General features: G+C 49.4%; 1 long non-coding RNA gene across 1 annotated transcript in view; it reads right to left on the bottom strand.

Annotated features, from left to right (window-relative positions):
- LOC125115022 (uncharacterized) overlaps window positions 1-15665 on the bottom strand; it is a 92500-nt gene that overhangs the window by 72720 nt on the left and 4115 nt on the right. The window contains exon 2 of the long non-coding RNA XR_007131961.1: window positions 11967-12072. This is a non-coding gene — a long non-coding RNA (uncharacterized LOC125115022). The remainder of the gene's footprint in view (window positions 1-11966; window positions 12073-15665) is intronic.

Raw genomic sequence — 15665 nt, 5'->3', positions numbered from 1 at the left:
GCCACCGGGCGCAGAGGTGTTGAGAGAGGGCACAACCCCGAGGTGGCCTCACCAGCTTCAGGGCCCCCAGAGGAACTCCGGGGAGTGCCACATGGAGAGCGGCATCTGTGCCACCCCACACCCCTGTCACATCTGTTCTAAGGGACCTGTTCTGTCCTTCTCCTCCCTGTTCTGCAGCCCTAACACAAGAAGGTCCTAAAACACCCGCTGGGGTCGGGGGAGGCGAGTGGGAACGAGAGCAGCAGAAACCCCAGCGCCTTCCCCCACGGCTCACTTCTGAACCAGAAAGAGGCCAAAGTGGCAGAAAGGGAGCCTGGACTGTGTTCGTCAGACTGGATTCTCTTTTCCATGACCTGAAGGAACCAAATAACTTTTTCCCCCCTTATTGTTGTCTAAGAGGGACAAGAAAAGCTATTGGATTGACCCAAAATGTTATCCAGGGGCAGAGAGCCGGTAAAAGTGAGCAGAGGTGAGAAAGAGTGACGTTGTTTTCTGCTTGCGTCTGGTTCATTCATTGAGCCAGTTGCCGAAGGTGGACTGAACGGCACCAGGAGGCTGCAAAGATTTCTGCTCTAGGGAAGATCCAACAGTGGGCATCCGCATACAGCTCAGAGCCTTAAAAACAAATTTTCTTTGCTAGGTGTCACCTCTTGGTATCTTTGGGGACTCAACTCAAGGCCACAGGCAATGTCACTCTGCTAAGCATTTTGTGGAAGCTCAAGATTGCGGATTTTCAAACCTCAAACAGGCCAGCGTGATGGGAGAAGAGTCTTGGAGTTTATAAATCAGACTGAATTTGATTTCACACATGGCAGAGTCCCAGTACATCATGGGACAAAAGCTCCCTCCTTTGTCACTGTTTCCCATCTGATGGTCTCTCTCTCCAAGGGCACACGACAACTGCAGCTACTTTCGCCCTTACGAGAGCCCTGTGAGGTGTCCCATTTTACAGACGGAGAAACTGCGGTTCGGAAACGTTCAATGACATGCCCAAGCGCACGCAGACACGAAGCAGCAGAGATGAAACCCAGCCCAGGTCTGTCTGACTCCAAATTCCTCACGAAGGCCTGGCTCGATGCTCAGGGCTTTTAATCGGCACAACTATCCTGGGAGATAACTCTTAGCATGCCTATTTTACCGCCGAGAAAACTGAAACCTAGGTTTAAGTCACTGATAGTTTCAGCAGAGCTGGGATTTCTACAGCGGCCTGACTCTGAGATTCCACTGGAAACACAAGGGTTAAAAACAAAAACCAGGAGTTCCCGTCGTGGCACAGTGGTTAACGAATCCGACTAGGAACCATGAGGTTGCGGGTTCGGTCCCTGCCCTTGCTCAGTGGGTTAATGATCCGGCGTTGCCGTGAGCTGTGGTGTAGGTTGCAGACGTGGCTCGGATCCCGCGTTGCTGTGGCTCTGGTGTAGGCCGGTGGCTACAGCTCCGATTCAACCCCTAGCCTGGGAACCTCCATATGCCGCGGGAGCGGCCCAAGAAATAGCAACAACAACAACAACAACAAAAAGACAAAAACAAACAAACAAACAAAAAAACCAAAAACCAAAAACACCTGCTACGTATGTGAGGGTGTTTTGGGAGCTGCCAATGAGGTTACGTGGGTGCCGTGTCTAAAACTGGAAGGGAAAGACGGTTAGAAATGAACCGTGCTTTCCAATTAGCACACCGCTTTTTCAGCAAAAACCGGAGCCACTTTCTAGAACGTTTTGCAAAGACCCCTGATATCTGAACTGGTTACGTCTCCTCAGGGGCATCATTTAAATCCGGCCAGACCGACAAGCTCAGCACGTAATTCCCTCCTGAATCACCAGGGCAGTGATGAGGGGAAGACTCCCAAACTCCTTGAACCATAAAAGGAAGAAAAAACGTTTCCACCAGAAGCCCAGGGCTGTGGCCACAGCCGTACCCGGAGCTCGCCCTCCCCCGTAGACAGCAAATCCTTTAAAGGAGCAATCGGCTGCTCCAGGGGACAGGGGCAAGGCCTGCTGTAGGTCACGGCCGGGACGAAGGTCCCTGGGAATGCTCCAGTCCCTCCCATCGCGCAGGCCCTGAAAATCACTGTCCTGGCAGCTCCTCCTCGGCCGACCCCCAGCTTCCCGTACTTGGCTCCCTGGCCCTTATCATTTTACGCAGTGAGAAAAGAAAGACAGAAGGAGACCCTGGGGTGGTGCCCACTTTAAGAGACAAAAAGACCCAGAAGGTTGGGAAGAAGACACAAGAGAAGATTATGTATTGTCATCATGGCCTAAGGCTTGTTTCTGATCCCTGGTGGGAGGGCACGTCTGCCACCAAGACCCAGGAAACCCTCCCTCGCTTAGAGGCATTCTGGGTGCATTTGGGTCATGGTTCCAGGCTACCAAGATCTGGAAGGAAAGGAGGAAAAGTCAGGATGGAAAGTAAGAAAATAGGCATTTGGCACATTTTAAAAATATATATCTGGAGTTCCCGTTGTGGCTCAGAGGGTAAGAACCCGTCGTAGTGTCAGAGAGGATGCGGGGTCAATGGCTGGCCTTGCTCAGTGGGTTCAGGATTCGGGGTGGACGCAAGCTGTGGCGTAAGTCACAGATGCGGCTCGGACAGTGGCTGTGGGGTCGACCGTGGTGGCAGCTCTGATTTCCTAGCCCAGGAACGTCCGTATGTCACAAGAGCGGCCATAAAAAAGAAACAGAAAAGTGTATCTGATTTCACATAATCCTCCAAACAACACCATTATATTTCTGGATTTTACAAAGAAGGAAAGCGAGGTACAGAGAAGCTCCGTATGCGCCCCGGTCGCAGACCCGGGCCTGGAGGATGCAATGCCCATGCTCCTCTCACTGAGGCACAGACCCAGACGCTCCCTCTGTGCTCGTCAGAGAAGGAAGTTTACAAGTTCACTCATTTAGCACCGAAGCCCAAACGAGTATTTGGAAAGAAAGTTAAATGCTGATATGTCGCCTTTTGTCCCCCTTTTGTCAGGCTACATCTAGTGGGCAGAATCATGGCCTCCTCAAAGACAGCTATGCCCTGAACATTAGAACCTGCGACTCTTTAGGTTCCATGCAAAAGAGGAATTAAGGATGGAGAAGGAAGGGCAGTGTTGCAGTCACTTGGCCTTGAGATGGCGAGGGCAGCCTGATTCCTCCAGGTGGGCCCAATGTCATCACCAGAGGCAGAGAGAGTCAGGGGCAGACATACGACAACAGAAGCTGGGGCCAAAAGCTGCCGTCTTGCTGGCTTCGAAGATGGAGAAAGAAGCCAGGAGACGAGGAAGGAGGGCAACCTCTAGAAGACAGAAAAGGACCAGACAATGGATTCCTTCCTGGAGCCGCCAGATACAGCCCAGCCAACCTGTCAGTCTTAGCTCAGTGGGACCCGTGTTGATTTGACTGTCCAACCTTCAGAACTACAAGTAATCAAATCACATTGCTTTGCACCACTAAGTGTTGTAATTTGCTTCAGCAGCAACAGAAAACTAACACAGCACACGGAAGCCAAATGATTACGTAAGAAGGTGCCAGCTTTCACGGTGCCGACTATGACGCTTAGAAGATGCCCCGGGCTTGAAGGCTCCCTGACCGCGTCTGTCTGAGACGGCCTGATTGATTCTCCATCTCACAGGCTACAAAGGCGTGCTGCATCCGAGGGATGATCTTGCCGAAGCAAACTGAAATGGTTGTGTCTGTTAGCCGAAAGTCCATCCTAGGTAGGAGTGGTTTGGTTTCAGGACACATAACCCTAGTCATGGAAGCTTTCATTAAAAAGGAATGTTATTTACCTGATGGAAGATAATATAAGAAAAGGAATGTATCTGTGTGTGTGACTGGGTCACTTTACTGCACCGCAGAGATGGGCACGACGTTGGAAATCAACTATAACTTAAAATAAATAAGTGAATAAATAAGGAATGTTATTTAGAAGCAGAGCGAGACCTAAGAAACCGGAAAACCCCGTGGCTCTCTCTCTCCGGCCTCCCCCTCCTCCCCGCTCTTCTGTGCGTATCTTAATCCTTCTCCTCCTCCGGCCCGCACTTAGCTGCTTACTCCTCTGTCTGTACTCTGTACGAGGCTTCGGCACGGCCACATCCCAAGATGCTGGCTTCCATCCCAGTGACCTTCCAACGTGGTTTTTCCCCCACGGCCAGCTGATTCGGTCTCCCGTCCCTGATCCCAAAGCTCAGAACTCAGAGAAACGGATACACCCGGCTCTGGTCTGGTACCGGGTTGTATTCAATCCAACTGGTACTCAACCGGAACACGAGTCTGGTATCCTTTCTCGACTCTCAGGCACGACCAGCAGGGAAGAGGTGGCTTGATGTCAAGGCCGGCTGCATCCGAGGCCACGGGTCCAGCAGGACCCTTACGAAGGCATCGGGAGCAGGGAGGAAATGACTGGCATTTTCCGTTTGTCCGCTGACTCTAGGGAAGGCCTTATCTTTGGAAACAGAAATGCAGCCTTTCTGCGGCTGAGCTGCCCTCCTCCCTGCCCAGGCCAAATCGCGCCCCATGTGCGTCTGTGACAAGGGTTCCTGTCCCTCCATTCGTGATTGACATTCTGTCTTTTAATATGTTCATCTATTCAGCCAAGTTACATTCAAAGGTTGCGGGGCTGGGAACCGTTCTGTACCTTCCTGGTGACTTTGCATATTTCACAATTTAACTCTCAAAGGAAATGAATGGCTGCCTGGTTCTTGAGAGAAGGGGCGCCTCACTGTGGGCCCCAAGTTCTGGAAGATTATTATCATTAATAATAACAATCTGAATCACAACAAGCTTATTTAAGGTTTCAGAGTCCTTATGGTAATATAATACCGTAGAGAAGATAAGTGACAACACAGATCTTGAAAATGAGGCTCAGAGAGTGGGAATGATTCAGGCAAGGCCCCAGAGCTTTGTGGGATGCTTGGAGTGAAACAAGATCGTAAGAAAGAAGTGCCAGCTACTCTATATTTGCCATTTCTCATCCCCACACGGGCCCTTCCAGGTAAGACTTTGCCCAAAGGCCCACAGTTACAGAAGCATCTGACCTGAAAGCCCAGGCTCATCACCAAGGACCCCATCCATGTCCCTAAATTTATGGAAGTGCCTTAGATAAGATCCGCCTGTCCATGCTTTGAAGCTCAGCTCAGACACCACCTCCTGCACAGAACCTCCCTTGGCTCTCCTCCTCCACGCAATCAGTTCATCCACAGGTGTCTGCTGAGGGCTGTCCATGTGCCAGGCATGACTCAGACGGCTGAGCATGCAGCTTGGAAGAAACCAGACGTGACTCCTGCCCTGGCGAAGCTCAAGTGTGGTAAGGGAGGCAGGATTAAGTACAGACTGCCAAGGGGGTCCCGCTGCAGAGGGACCGAGGCCCAGCCTGGGTGGCCAAGACACCTGGCCTCCTGAGGAACCGGCATTGATGCTGAGACCAGAAGGGAGAGCACGTGTACATGGGAGGAGAGGGGGTGACGACCCCAACTTCTAATTGTTTGGGTGGAGAAAAAAGAAGCCAACAATGAAGCCAGAGAAGAGCAGCCTGAGAGATGGAGAGAAACCAGGAGAGTCAACGCCAAGAGGGTGCTTCCAAAAGAATGGAAACGCCGCCTCTGACCCCTCGGGGCCAGGGGAAACGAGTGCATTAAAACAACTGCACTGGGTTATAGTTTTTAATAGTGTCCAGTGCTCCCCTAAACCAGAAGCTCCTTCAGCAATGCTGTTTTCAGACCTTTATTCCCAGCAGTTAGCCCAGATGCCTGGTGCAAAGTAAAGTTTTAGTGAGCGCTAAGCAAACGAATCAGTATGTCATGGGCAGTCAAAACATTAAAAATTTCTTCTGGATGAGAGAGAAAACATATCGCGGGTCTTGGATAATTTACAACAAATGAGCAGGGGAGGTGACGGGACCTTTGGAAGGAACTGCAGTCTCACTGTTGTCCTCTGTGTCAATACCTCAGGGACGGCTCACAGGGACTGTCTCTCTATAACTGCAATGGCTTCAGGGACCACCCTCTAAAGAGCATCTTGGGCGCTTGAAAACAATGTTAGTAATGTGCTTTTGGTCTTCAAATTGTATTTGCATAATTAAATCTAATTATCTCCAAAGTCAAGGTCTTCTGCAGTCTAGTCCTTGCCTGAAATCATCCAGAGTGGGATTTTCTTCTGTTGGTGAAATCTGAGTGCAACTGTGTATCAGTAGACATGGCCGGGGATCAATGCTTGACCCTAGCCGGCTAACAACAAAGAGACGGAAGACTCTTAAAAAAATCACTTTTTTTCTGTTTGCTGGAAATGTACACAGCCACTAATTCACGAGTAATGCTCTTCCCTAAGCACATGGCTACCATCAGGGGTAATACTTAAACTATTTAGCCATGGGCAAGTCAGAGGTACGGATGCTCAAAATTAGGGCCTGCCGATGATGCTATGTCAGGGGCCCCCTGCTGGACATTAAAAAACTTAGCTGATGAAGGATGGGGGACCCAGGTGAGCAAACCTGCTGCTAGAGCAACAGAAAGGCACCCAGGCCAGGGGTGTGGGCAGGGAGGCAGGTGGCTACTTGCCAGTCAGTACAGAAGCATTTCAGCATTTTAGCAACTGCAATGGCTATACCTTTTCGTACCTGCTTACAGCCAGCTGCGGGGAGCAGCCCAAGGCATGCCAGCCCAGGCTTACACCGAAAGAGGGAACTCTACCCAATATCCTGTGATGATCTATAGGGGAAAAGAATCTGAGAAAGAATGCATGTGTGTACACACATAACTGAATCACTTTGTTGTACAGCAGAAATCATCACAACCTTATAAATCAACTTACTTCAATAAAACTTTAAAAAATGAAAGAGAAAGAAAGAAAGAAAGAAACAAACAAACAAACAAACAAACAAACAAACTGTGGTTGGATGAGAAAAAGTTTGGCTAAAAGCCCATAAGCCAGTGGCAGGAGAACTGGCGTTAGACCTCAAGTCTCTCTAGTCCCAAGCCCAAGGTTCGATGCTATACTCTCACCCCTGAATTCTCCCCAGAGCTGTTACGATACACAGATACTTGTCACGAGCGAGTAGACACAACCTGGATTGGTTCAGCCACTGCACGGGTACAACAGCGGCCAGATGGTTAAAAAGAGATGCTTTCCTCCATGGAAAAGCCGTACTGCTGTATTATGGGATCGTTCATTCGAAAGAAAGTTGTTTCAAGGTTCTCCCATCGGACAAGCTCTGAAATGTTCTCCCAGGTGAACCCCACCGTGAGTGATCTGTTTCAGGACCAGGGGGACGCATCGCCGTGACTTCTGCACACACCTGTTGTTCTAGGCATGAGACGTGATAATTAATCGCAAGTTCTGACGAACTCTGATTACAGCAGAGGTTGCTAAGGTGAGAAGGCTCACCTTACAGGAAGCAGTCTTCCTATCTGGTGACAATGCTTGGAGAGAGCAGCACGCGATGCCTCCCTGTGCATGAGGCCCCTGCTGGTTATGTTTCCATTGTTAACCCGATTATATGGGTGGAGCAATAGGTGGTCATTTCGTTTCCCGCTCCCTCGGCCACCAGACTCGGGGGCTCTCTGGACACAATGCAAGGAGTTTGATCTAGAAAACGTCCAGCTACAACAGAGTCTCCCCTCCTGGGTCCCTAACCACATGTCCCTGAAACCCTGAAGCAGGAAGAGGTTCGAGGGTTGGCTGAGAGCACAGCGAGCCAGAGTGAGGCATGCCACAGAAAGGGGCGTCAGTGCGACCCGAGTTCTCAAAGGATGGCACGGGGTCCAGCAGGCAACTCACCTGGCCTGTCCAGAGGACTTTAGAACTCTTTACCCATGAAGTATTTTAACTCTGCTAATCACAAACATTTCAAATATTTGCCCCTTTTTGATGATCTGCCTTCTGCTTAAACGATGCATTAGTCCCAAGGTTGATATTTCCTTTCAAAGGCAAGAACGAAACCTCTATGGAATCTCGTTACGTTTTAGCCATGGTACTCTTGACTATTTGAGAAACTAGTGAAGGCCAGTGTCTTCTAACAGAAAAAAAAAAAAAATTTCCTGCCAGCATCTTCATTCAAATTACTGGAAACTACATCCTCTGCCAGAGCTCAATGGCAGAACTATTTTAAGGAAGTGGAGGAAGCGCCCTTTGCATACACGTCTTAAATCATGTGATGTGACGGCCACCTGCCTCACTGGCACAGGTGAGCCTCTGGTTCACCATTTCATTGTCCGTAAAATGGTACATCTGTCCATTCCTCTCAGAGGGATGGGAGAGATCAGGCGAGCAAGGGCCTTCTTACCCTACATCGTCCAGTTTGGCAGCCACAGCTATTTCCTGTTAAATTAACTAGAATGAAACAAAATTAAAAATGCAGTTCTCTGATCCCATGAGCCACCCTGTCCATGCTCCTAACCACATGAGGTTCGTGGCCGTGACAAGCACACATAGTGAGCACATCTCCGTGACTGGAGAAAGTGCTACTGACATCCCTGTTCGCAATGATACAACCTGGTGCAGACAAACAACAAGTTATAGTCCTGGTGCTGCTTCTGGAGGTTGGACTTTTCACTCACACACACACACACACACACACACACACACACAGAGGCATCCATTCACACAGGGCCACACACGGAGCCCCAGTGCCCAGGAGCTAAGCGTTGGTATTGCAGCACTGCCTCAAAAGCAGTCACGGAAGCAGTGAAAACATAATGAAAGCCTTGAAAAGTAGGAGTAAGGGTCAAATAATTATGGGTGTACCGCTTCCAAGAAATGTCATCATCTGGACACAAATAGAGAGTTTCATGAACCTTTTAATTACAGGGGCAAAAAGGGATCTGTACTATTTTCCTATAAAATTACCAGCTCTGCTTAGCCATTTATAAAAAGGCATGTTGTCTTCTGGATCCTAGTATCCTCTACGCCTCTTTGGCAGGATGAGGACTCACGGCTGCCAGCGCAGAGGCAGGGGCAGCAGCTACAGCAGAGCTGGACCCCTGCTCATAGGGCCCCGGTGCTCTGGTGTCACACAAGGAAAGGACGGCCATGGAGTTCCCGTCGTGGCGCAGCGGAAACGAATCCGACCAGGAACCATGAGGTTTCGGGTTCGATCCAAAGCCTCGATCAGTGGGGTTAAGGATCTGGCATTGCTGTGAGCTGTGGTGTAGGTCACAGATACGGTTCGGATCCTGCATTGCTGTGGCTGTGGTGTAGGCTGGCAGCTGCAGCTCCAATTCAATCCCCAGCCTGGGAACCTCCATATACCACAGTTGTGGCCCTAAAAAGCAAAAAAACAAACAAAAAAAAAAAAACAGAGAGAGAGAAGGAAAGGACAGTTATGAATAACGTATCGCTCTCGGTGCTTAATAAAACGGTAATCAATAACAAGAATAATCATATCCAATATTTACCATGCTCCACGACTTACGCTAAATGCTTAACATAACTTAGAAACATCAGTGCAGGAGGTGACTGGCAGCATTTACAGATTTTATAGATTGAGAGACTAGGCCCAAAGAGGCTAAGTAACTTGCCTGAGGTCACTCAGTAAAAAAGAATCAGAGTCAAGAATCAGATGTAATTTCAGCCTCCTAATTGCTCAATGCCCAATCACTACGGCCCTCAAGGGAGGAAGCCACCAGGGAAGAACGGTTTCGGCCGGGGGGGCTCACCCTTGCATTCTTCCCAACCTCGGCTCCACCCAGAGTTGCTAGGGCTTCCCACATGTGTGGGGTCGACCCCCAGCCTTTGCATCCAATTGCGTGCATTCTTTTTTCCATTCACATGAACAGATCCCATGCAGGTCCTGGAAGCTGGTTCAAGGCTGCCTGGACAAGACAATTCTGGGACCCCAGGTACCCAGCGTTTGATCTAGGAGCAGAGATAAGCCTTGAACCCCATGGATGGCTTCCCTTTGGGGGCAGCGCACAGCTGGAAGAGGGCCATGGAGGGCCCTCCAGCAGCGGCAACCCCTGAGAGCTGGTTAGAAAGGCAAATTATCAGGTCCCACCCCAGACCAACCGACTCACAAACTCGGAGCACGGCCTGTGTTTTAAGCAGCTTTCCACGGACTCTGAGGCTCAACTCAGGATCCTCGCTGCCGTACAGCACAGGGAACTCTACTCAGTACTTTAGAATAACCTATATGGGAAAGGAATCTGAAAAAGAACGGACGTGCCTCCACCAGAACTGAATCACTGCGCTGTGCACCTGAAACTCACACGACGCGGTACGTCAACTATGCTCCAGTATCAAATAACAACCACACTTCAAAGAGATTTAAAATTAAACATCAAAATGTTATTTGTAAAAGTGAGCGGCTAAGAAGAGCAGGGAAACTATAAGAAAGATAGCTTTTAAATCACCAGGGAAATGGTAAGTAAGTGATATTTAGATATGTAGTAGGTACCGTTATTATTCCACTTACGCGGTTATATACTGAGCTATAAAGAAGTTAAATAAGGTCATGTAGCTTCCATGTGGTGAAACCCAGGATGCCAACCATCATGCTATATGGTCCCTGGCAAAAATGTGTGTGTGCATCTATTAGACATCAAGTCAATATCCATCATATACCAAGAATTCCCATCAATCAATATGAAAAACACAAGCAACTGAAGAGTAACAATCAATATGAGAAAAGTATATAGAAGCAATTTTCAAAAGAACAAATTACATAAATCATGAATAAATACATGAAAAAAATGTTCACGCTCCCAAATGAGGAAATGCAATTAAAAACAACTACTAAAGTCCATGAGGTTCACGAAGATTTAAGAGTTCAGACAGCCGACTTGGGTAGTTGTGACAAAGACATTAGGGCCCACAAAGCCTAAAATATTTACAGAAAAAGTTTGCTGGGCCCTACTTTCATGCATGGGGCCCAGGACAAGGACGCCTCTTGCTCAGATGTAAGTGAACGATGTGGGTGAATGACACACAACTTGTGGGCCGTCACACTCTGCTCATTCGAGGGTAGGAAAGCCAGTGGTTTCATACCCAACCACAGTGCATACCACGTATACGTGCATTTGTGTACACACATACGTAAATGTGGGCATACACTGGCATACACATATACGTACACATATAAACAAGTAGGATATACTATTAAATATACACATGAAGCATCCCTTTACGTTCAATCCATTTCCTAGTGCAGATTGATACAGCAATATTTGAAACACTTTACATACCATCCCTGGAGTACAGATTCCTAACTAGGGGGCATGGCATAATAAGAAATAGAAATTTTGTCTTTGTCCGCAGCTCCTGAAAACTTTGAAATTTCTGGAGTGAACAGAGCGTCTTTTGTATGCTAATAAGGTGACTGGGGACCCCCCACCCCCATGTCGATTCAGGTTGGTGGCCGGTCTCCAGAAAGATCTAGACAAGATTAGAGGGTTGAAACTTTCAGCCCCATTCCCTGTTCCCCCTTTTGGGGTCAGGGGCTAGAGACCAAGCCCCAAATCAATTGTCAATCACCAATGGCCAGTGATTTAATTCAAATGGAACAGCCGTAAAAACCCTGAAATGAAAAGGTTCAGAGAGCTTCTGGGCTAGTGAAGATACTGAGGGGCTGGGAGGGAGGTTTGCTAGAGGAGACACAGAAACTCTGCCCCCACCCCCATCCCTCTACCTGGCCCTGTGCATCTCATCCATGTAGCTGTGCCTTCACTGCATCCTTTACAGGGAACTGGTAAACGGAAGTCAGGTGCTTCTGTGAGTTCTGGCACCCACGCTAAAAAATTATTGAACCCGAGGAGGGAGGCGTGGGGTAATTTGTGTCAGAATCAAAGTGAACCGTTAGACACCCAGGTGAGTATCCAGAGACTTGGAACACATCTCAGAGGGTGCCTCAAATATTCATTTAATCTACATCATTCCAGGAGAAATCACCGCGTAACCTATCTAGATCACACTGTTAATTCAGATGTATTTGGAGATTAGTTCTCGCCGCAATAACAGTAGCCAAAGACCCTGCAAGAATGATCAGAAGTTGCTGACCTTGCTGAAGTCTCCACGAAGTCCTTCTTTAGGTGGGAGATTTGTGGGCACTCAGGGGACAGCCAAGTGTCCCGGCAGAGCTGGGGCAGAGCGGCTCAGAGCCCACCTATAAGACAAACGTTCGACTTAGCACTGATTCGGCAGTTACTCCTTCAAGGCTCATCTTTGCCACCACCTGCTTCAAGAAGCCTCTCCCTTCCTTGCCGGTTTCTACTCTAGGCCAGTCTATTTTAAGACGATCTGCTTTTATATTCTCAAAGCACAACACATACATATCTGTGTTAAAGTGTGTTTCCCTCTGTACTGGAATTGTCAGTTTCATTGCCTTTCTTTGCTACAGTTCATAGAGGTCACCACTTTATTTCCAGCGCCAAGCCTAAAACATGCCTGGCATATAATGCAAAATAAATATTTGAGGAAGGGATGAATACATGAATACTTTAAATTATTCAAAACCCAGGAAGCCATAATTCGTTCAAATTTTGAAATTGTGGTGACTCTTTTTGGGAGATTGTATTCATCGGCAAACACTGTAATGTTGACTTTTCCAACGTCAAGTCCAGAATTAACTACAAGGCCAGAGGCATTGCTGGGCAAGGACCAATTGAACTTCAGATAGCAACACCACCTAAGTCTCACCACTAGATGGCAGCCGCACCCAAGGAGCAGAGGGCTCGTGCCCCCAACCACGCCCGTCCCAGGCTGTCCGGGTCCCAGTCTTAGCCCTTCCAAGGACTCAGACCACCGAGGAGGAGGGCGGTCTTGGCAGGTATTGATGGCTCTAAGAAACACCCCCCCCCAAAAGACCTTCCTTCCTGCCCCGCTCCACTTTCACTTGTTCTTATAAATGCACCGATCACTTCCTCCTTCACGCCCTGGGCTGAGGCCCCCATCCCCCATCTCCCATCCCCCTTCATAAAATTCCCACTGCCCACGTGGCTTCTGGATTCCCCACGCAGGGCCAGGCCATGCTGTCTCCACACCACCCGCTCAGTCAGAATGTACTGAGAAGGAAAGGGGCAGTACCTCCTTGGGTCCCCAAGGAAATAAGGCGTCTTGAGAACTGTCATGTATGAGAAGCAGAAGCAGTCGAGGAGCAAGACAGACAGAGAGACAAAGAAAAGGGGTTTCTGGAGAGAAGGAGAGAAAAAAAGATGGAGGTGCCGGAGGAAATGGCCTTAAGAGCATCGCTCTGAGCCCCGAGTGGCTAAGAGAGGGGGCATGCTTGACCAGCCACACGCTGGTTAGGGAGACACTTGACTTAACTGAACTTCTCTAGAGGACAAAGGGGTCAGACCAGCAGCGACTGAGGGCCAGAGTGCCCTCTCTTTGGCCATGACGTCCCCGAGGGGAATGGAAGGCAGGCAGAGATTAATGGGGGGAGAGGGGGCAATGGCTTCTCCCTGGGGCTGCCGGAGCTGAGCAGTTGCTTTGTGTGTCTGTCCTGGGCCCTGGAAAACTAAAAGGTCTCTCCCATCTTGGTGACCTGTCCCAGAGGTACAGTTGAGAAGCACACACAAAACGCGGCCCTACCTGGTCACGGGGCTACTTCCAGGATGCAGTGGCATGCTGGCAAAAGGGCTCTATAAATCATAAGGTGTCTGGGGAATGTGCACTTGGCCGTTTATTCCACACCGACTACCCCGTCCTGTCCTAGGATCTTGGGCGATGGCAGACATCAAGACCCAGCCCTCGTAGAAAAGAGGAAAATGCTGAATGGCACCATCTAAGACCTGCTCTTCAGTCTAGGGTCCGGTTTCCATTTCTCTCACAGGAAGGCTCCAGTCATCTGAAGCAGCCAGCCGGGCCCAGGGTGTGGGGGCTCCAAGTCAGAGCCTGGAAGCTTCCGTAGCTAAATGGTGTGAACAGAGGTGGGAACAGCTGCTACAGATGAAACCAAGCTCGGGACTAAGAGTCGGGCTGGCACTGGCGAGGACTCTGCCTTCTGGAGGCCCGACCATGAAAAGACGATCCTGAGACAGTAAAGGGTCTGCGAGTGTGGACAGGCATTAACTGGCGTTACGGAACGCTGACATTTCAAGGAAGATCATGATGGCATTGTGGCTATTGTTTTAAAAAACAGGAAGGAAGGGAGGGGAAGAGAAGGAGGCAGGGAGGAAGTCCTTATCTTGTACAGACTTCCCTGCATGCAAGGATCCACTAAAGAGACCGACCATGGGAGTGCCGTTGGTGCCATGGACCACTGGGCCAACCGGATAAGGGGGCAGAGCTGAGCCGGAGCAGCTGTGAGCTACAGGAGGGGGAATTCGGGTGCTCTGAATTCAGGCAGGTGGGGCCCGTGCCTGCTCTCTGCCCCCTCAGTACCACACCTGCAGCAGCCCTGCCTCCTGAGACACTCAGGGTCGACCGTCCAGGGCCCAAGCTGGCGTCTCACCCCTCCTCCTCTGTCCTGCTAGGGAGGAGCCTGCAGACAGCACAGCTTCTAACCTGGACACCTTACCCTGACCCAGATCCCCCTAATGTGCATATATCCTTACATGTGTGGGTCTGTGTATACACATATGTACACGGATATCATATACATACATATACATCTATTACATATGCATGATAGACAATGTAATCTACTAATTATATATCATATATTGCACTATCATATTAATATGATATTATATGGGAGTACCCATCATGGCGCAGTGGTTAACGAATCCGACTAGGAACCATGAGGTTGCGGGTTCGATCCCTGCCCTTGCTCAGTGGGTCGAGGATCTGGTATTGCCGTGAGCTGTGGTGTAGGTTGCAGATGCGGCTCGGATCCTGCGTTGCTGTGGCTCTGGTGTAGGCCAGTGGCTGCAGCTCCGATTCGACCCCTAGCCTGGGAACCTGAGCAGCCCTAGAAAAGGCAAAAAGGCAAAAATAAAATAAAATAAAATAAAAATATGATATTATATGATAATATATTTATGTTATGATTATGCAATATGTGAATTATATATTATGTATGATATATGAATATTTTAAATAAATACGTAGGTGTATCAAGCACTTGCTATATGCATGTTCTTATTCAAGCCTCACAAAAGCTCTCTAGCTAGGAATTACCACATCTACTTAACAAATGAAGAAATTAAGGCTCAGAGAAGTTAAGTAACTTGTGCAAAGCCAAATATGAGGATAGCAGTCTACCAGCTCCCCAGCTGATAGGGCGATGCGGGGGGACCAGTGAATCACAGCACCTGTAAAGGACTTGGACTCTGTCTCCTGCAGAGGAAATGCGGCTGTGGCTACACCACCTGCCTCGCCCTGCAGAGGCTGGGGGGAGGACGCGCAGAAATCTGACCGGAGGGAAAAATGGATGATCTAATTCTTTGCATTGCAAAATAATTCACCCTAGGGTTGCTTCCCGAGCCAGGCCATTTGGGTAGGAAGGCAGGGGCACCAACAGCAGAGCGAGTGACAGCTTCAGAGGCCTTCAAGTCAAGTTCCCCTGGGCACCCATGCCCTGAGCAGAGAAGGCTCGGCTTCCACCGAGGAAGAAGGAGGAAAAGCCCCCTCAGCTCCACCCTCCGGCAGCCCTGTGGCCTGGCCCGGGCCCTCCCGCCTGGCTATCTGCTCCTCTAGCCCTTTCTCACCATCAGCCTCTGCAGAGCCTTCCCAGGCTGGAAAGCTCAAGTTCATTTCCCAAGACGCCAGGGATGGTAGATGCCCACTCCTGCCCTGACCTTCCGCTTCCGGGGG

This window comes from Phacochoerus africanus, chromosome 14 (assembly GCF_016906955.1).
Source record: "Phacochoerus africanus isolate WHEZ1 chromosome 14, ROS_Pafr_v1, whole genome shotgun sequence".
Taxonomy (NCBI): Eukaryota; Metazoa; Chordata; class Mammalia; order Artiodactyla; family Suidae; genus Phacochoerus; species Phacochoerus africanus.
The sequence above is the reverse complement of the archived record's forward strand: the minus strand, read 5'-3'. Positions and strand labels throughout refer to the sequence as shown.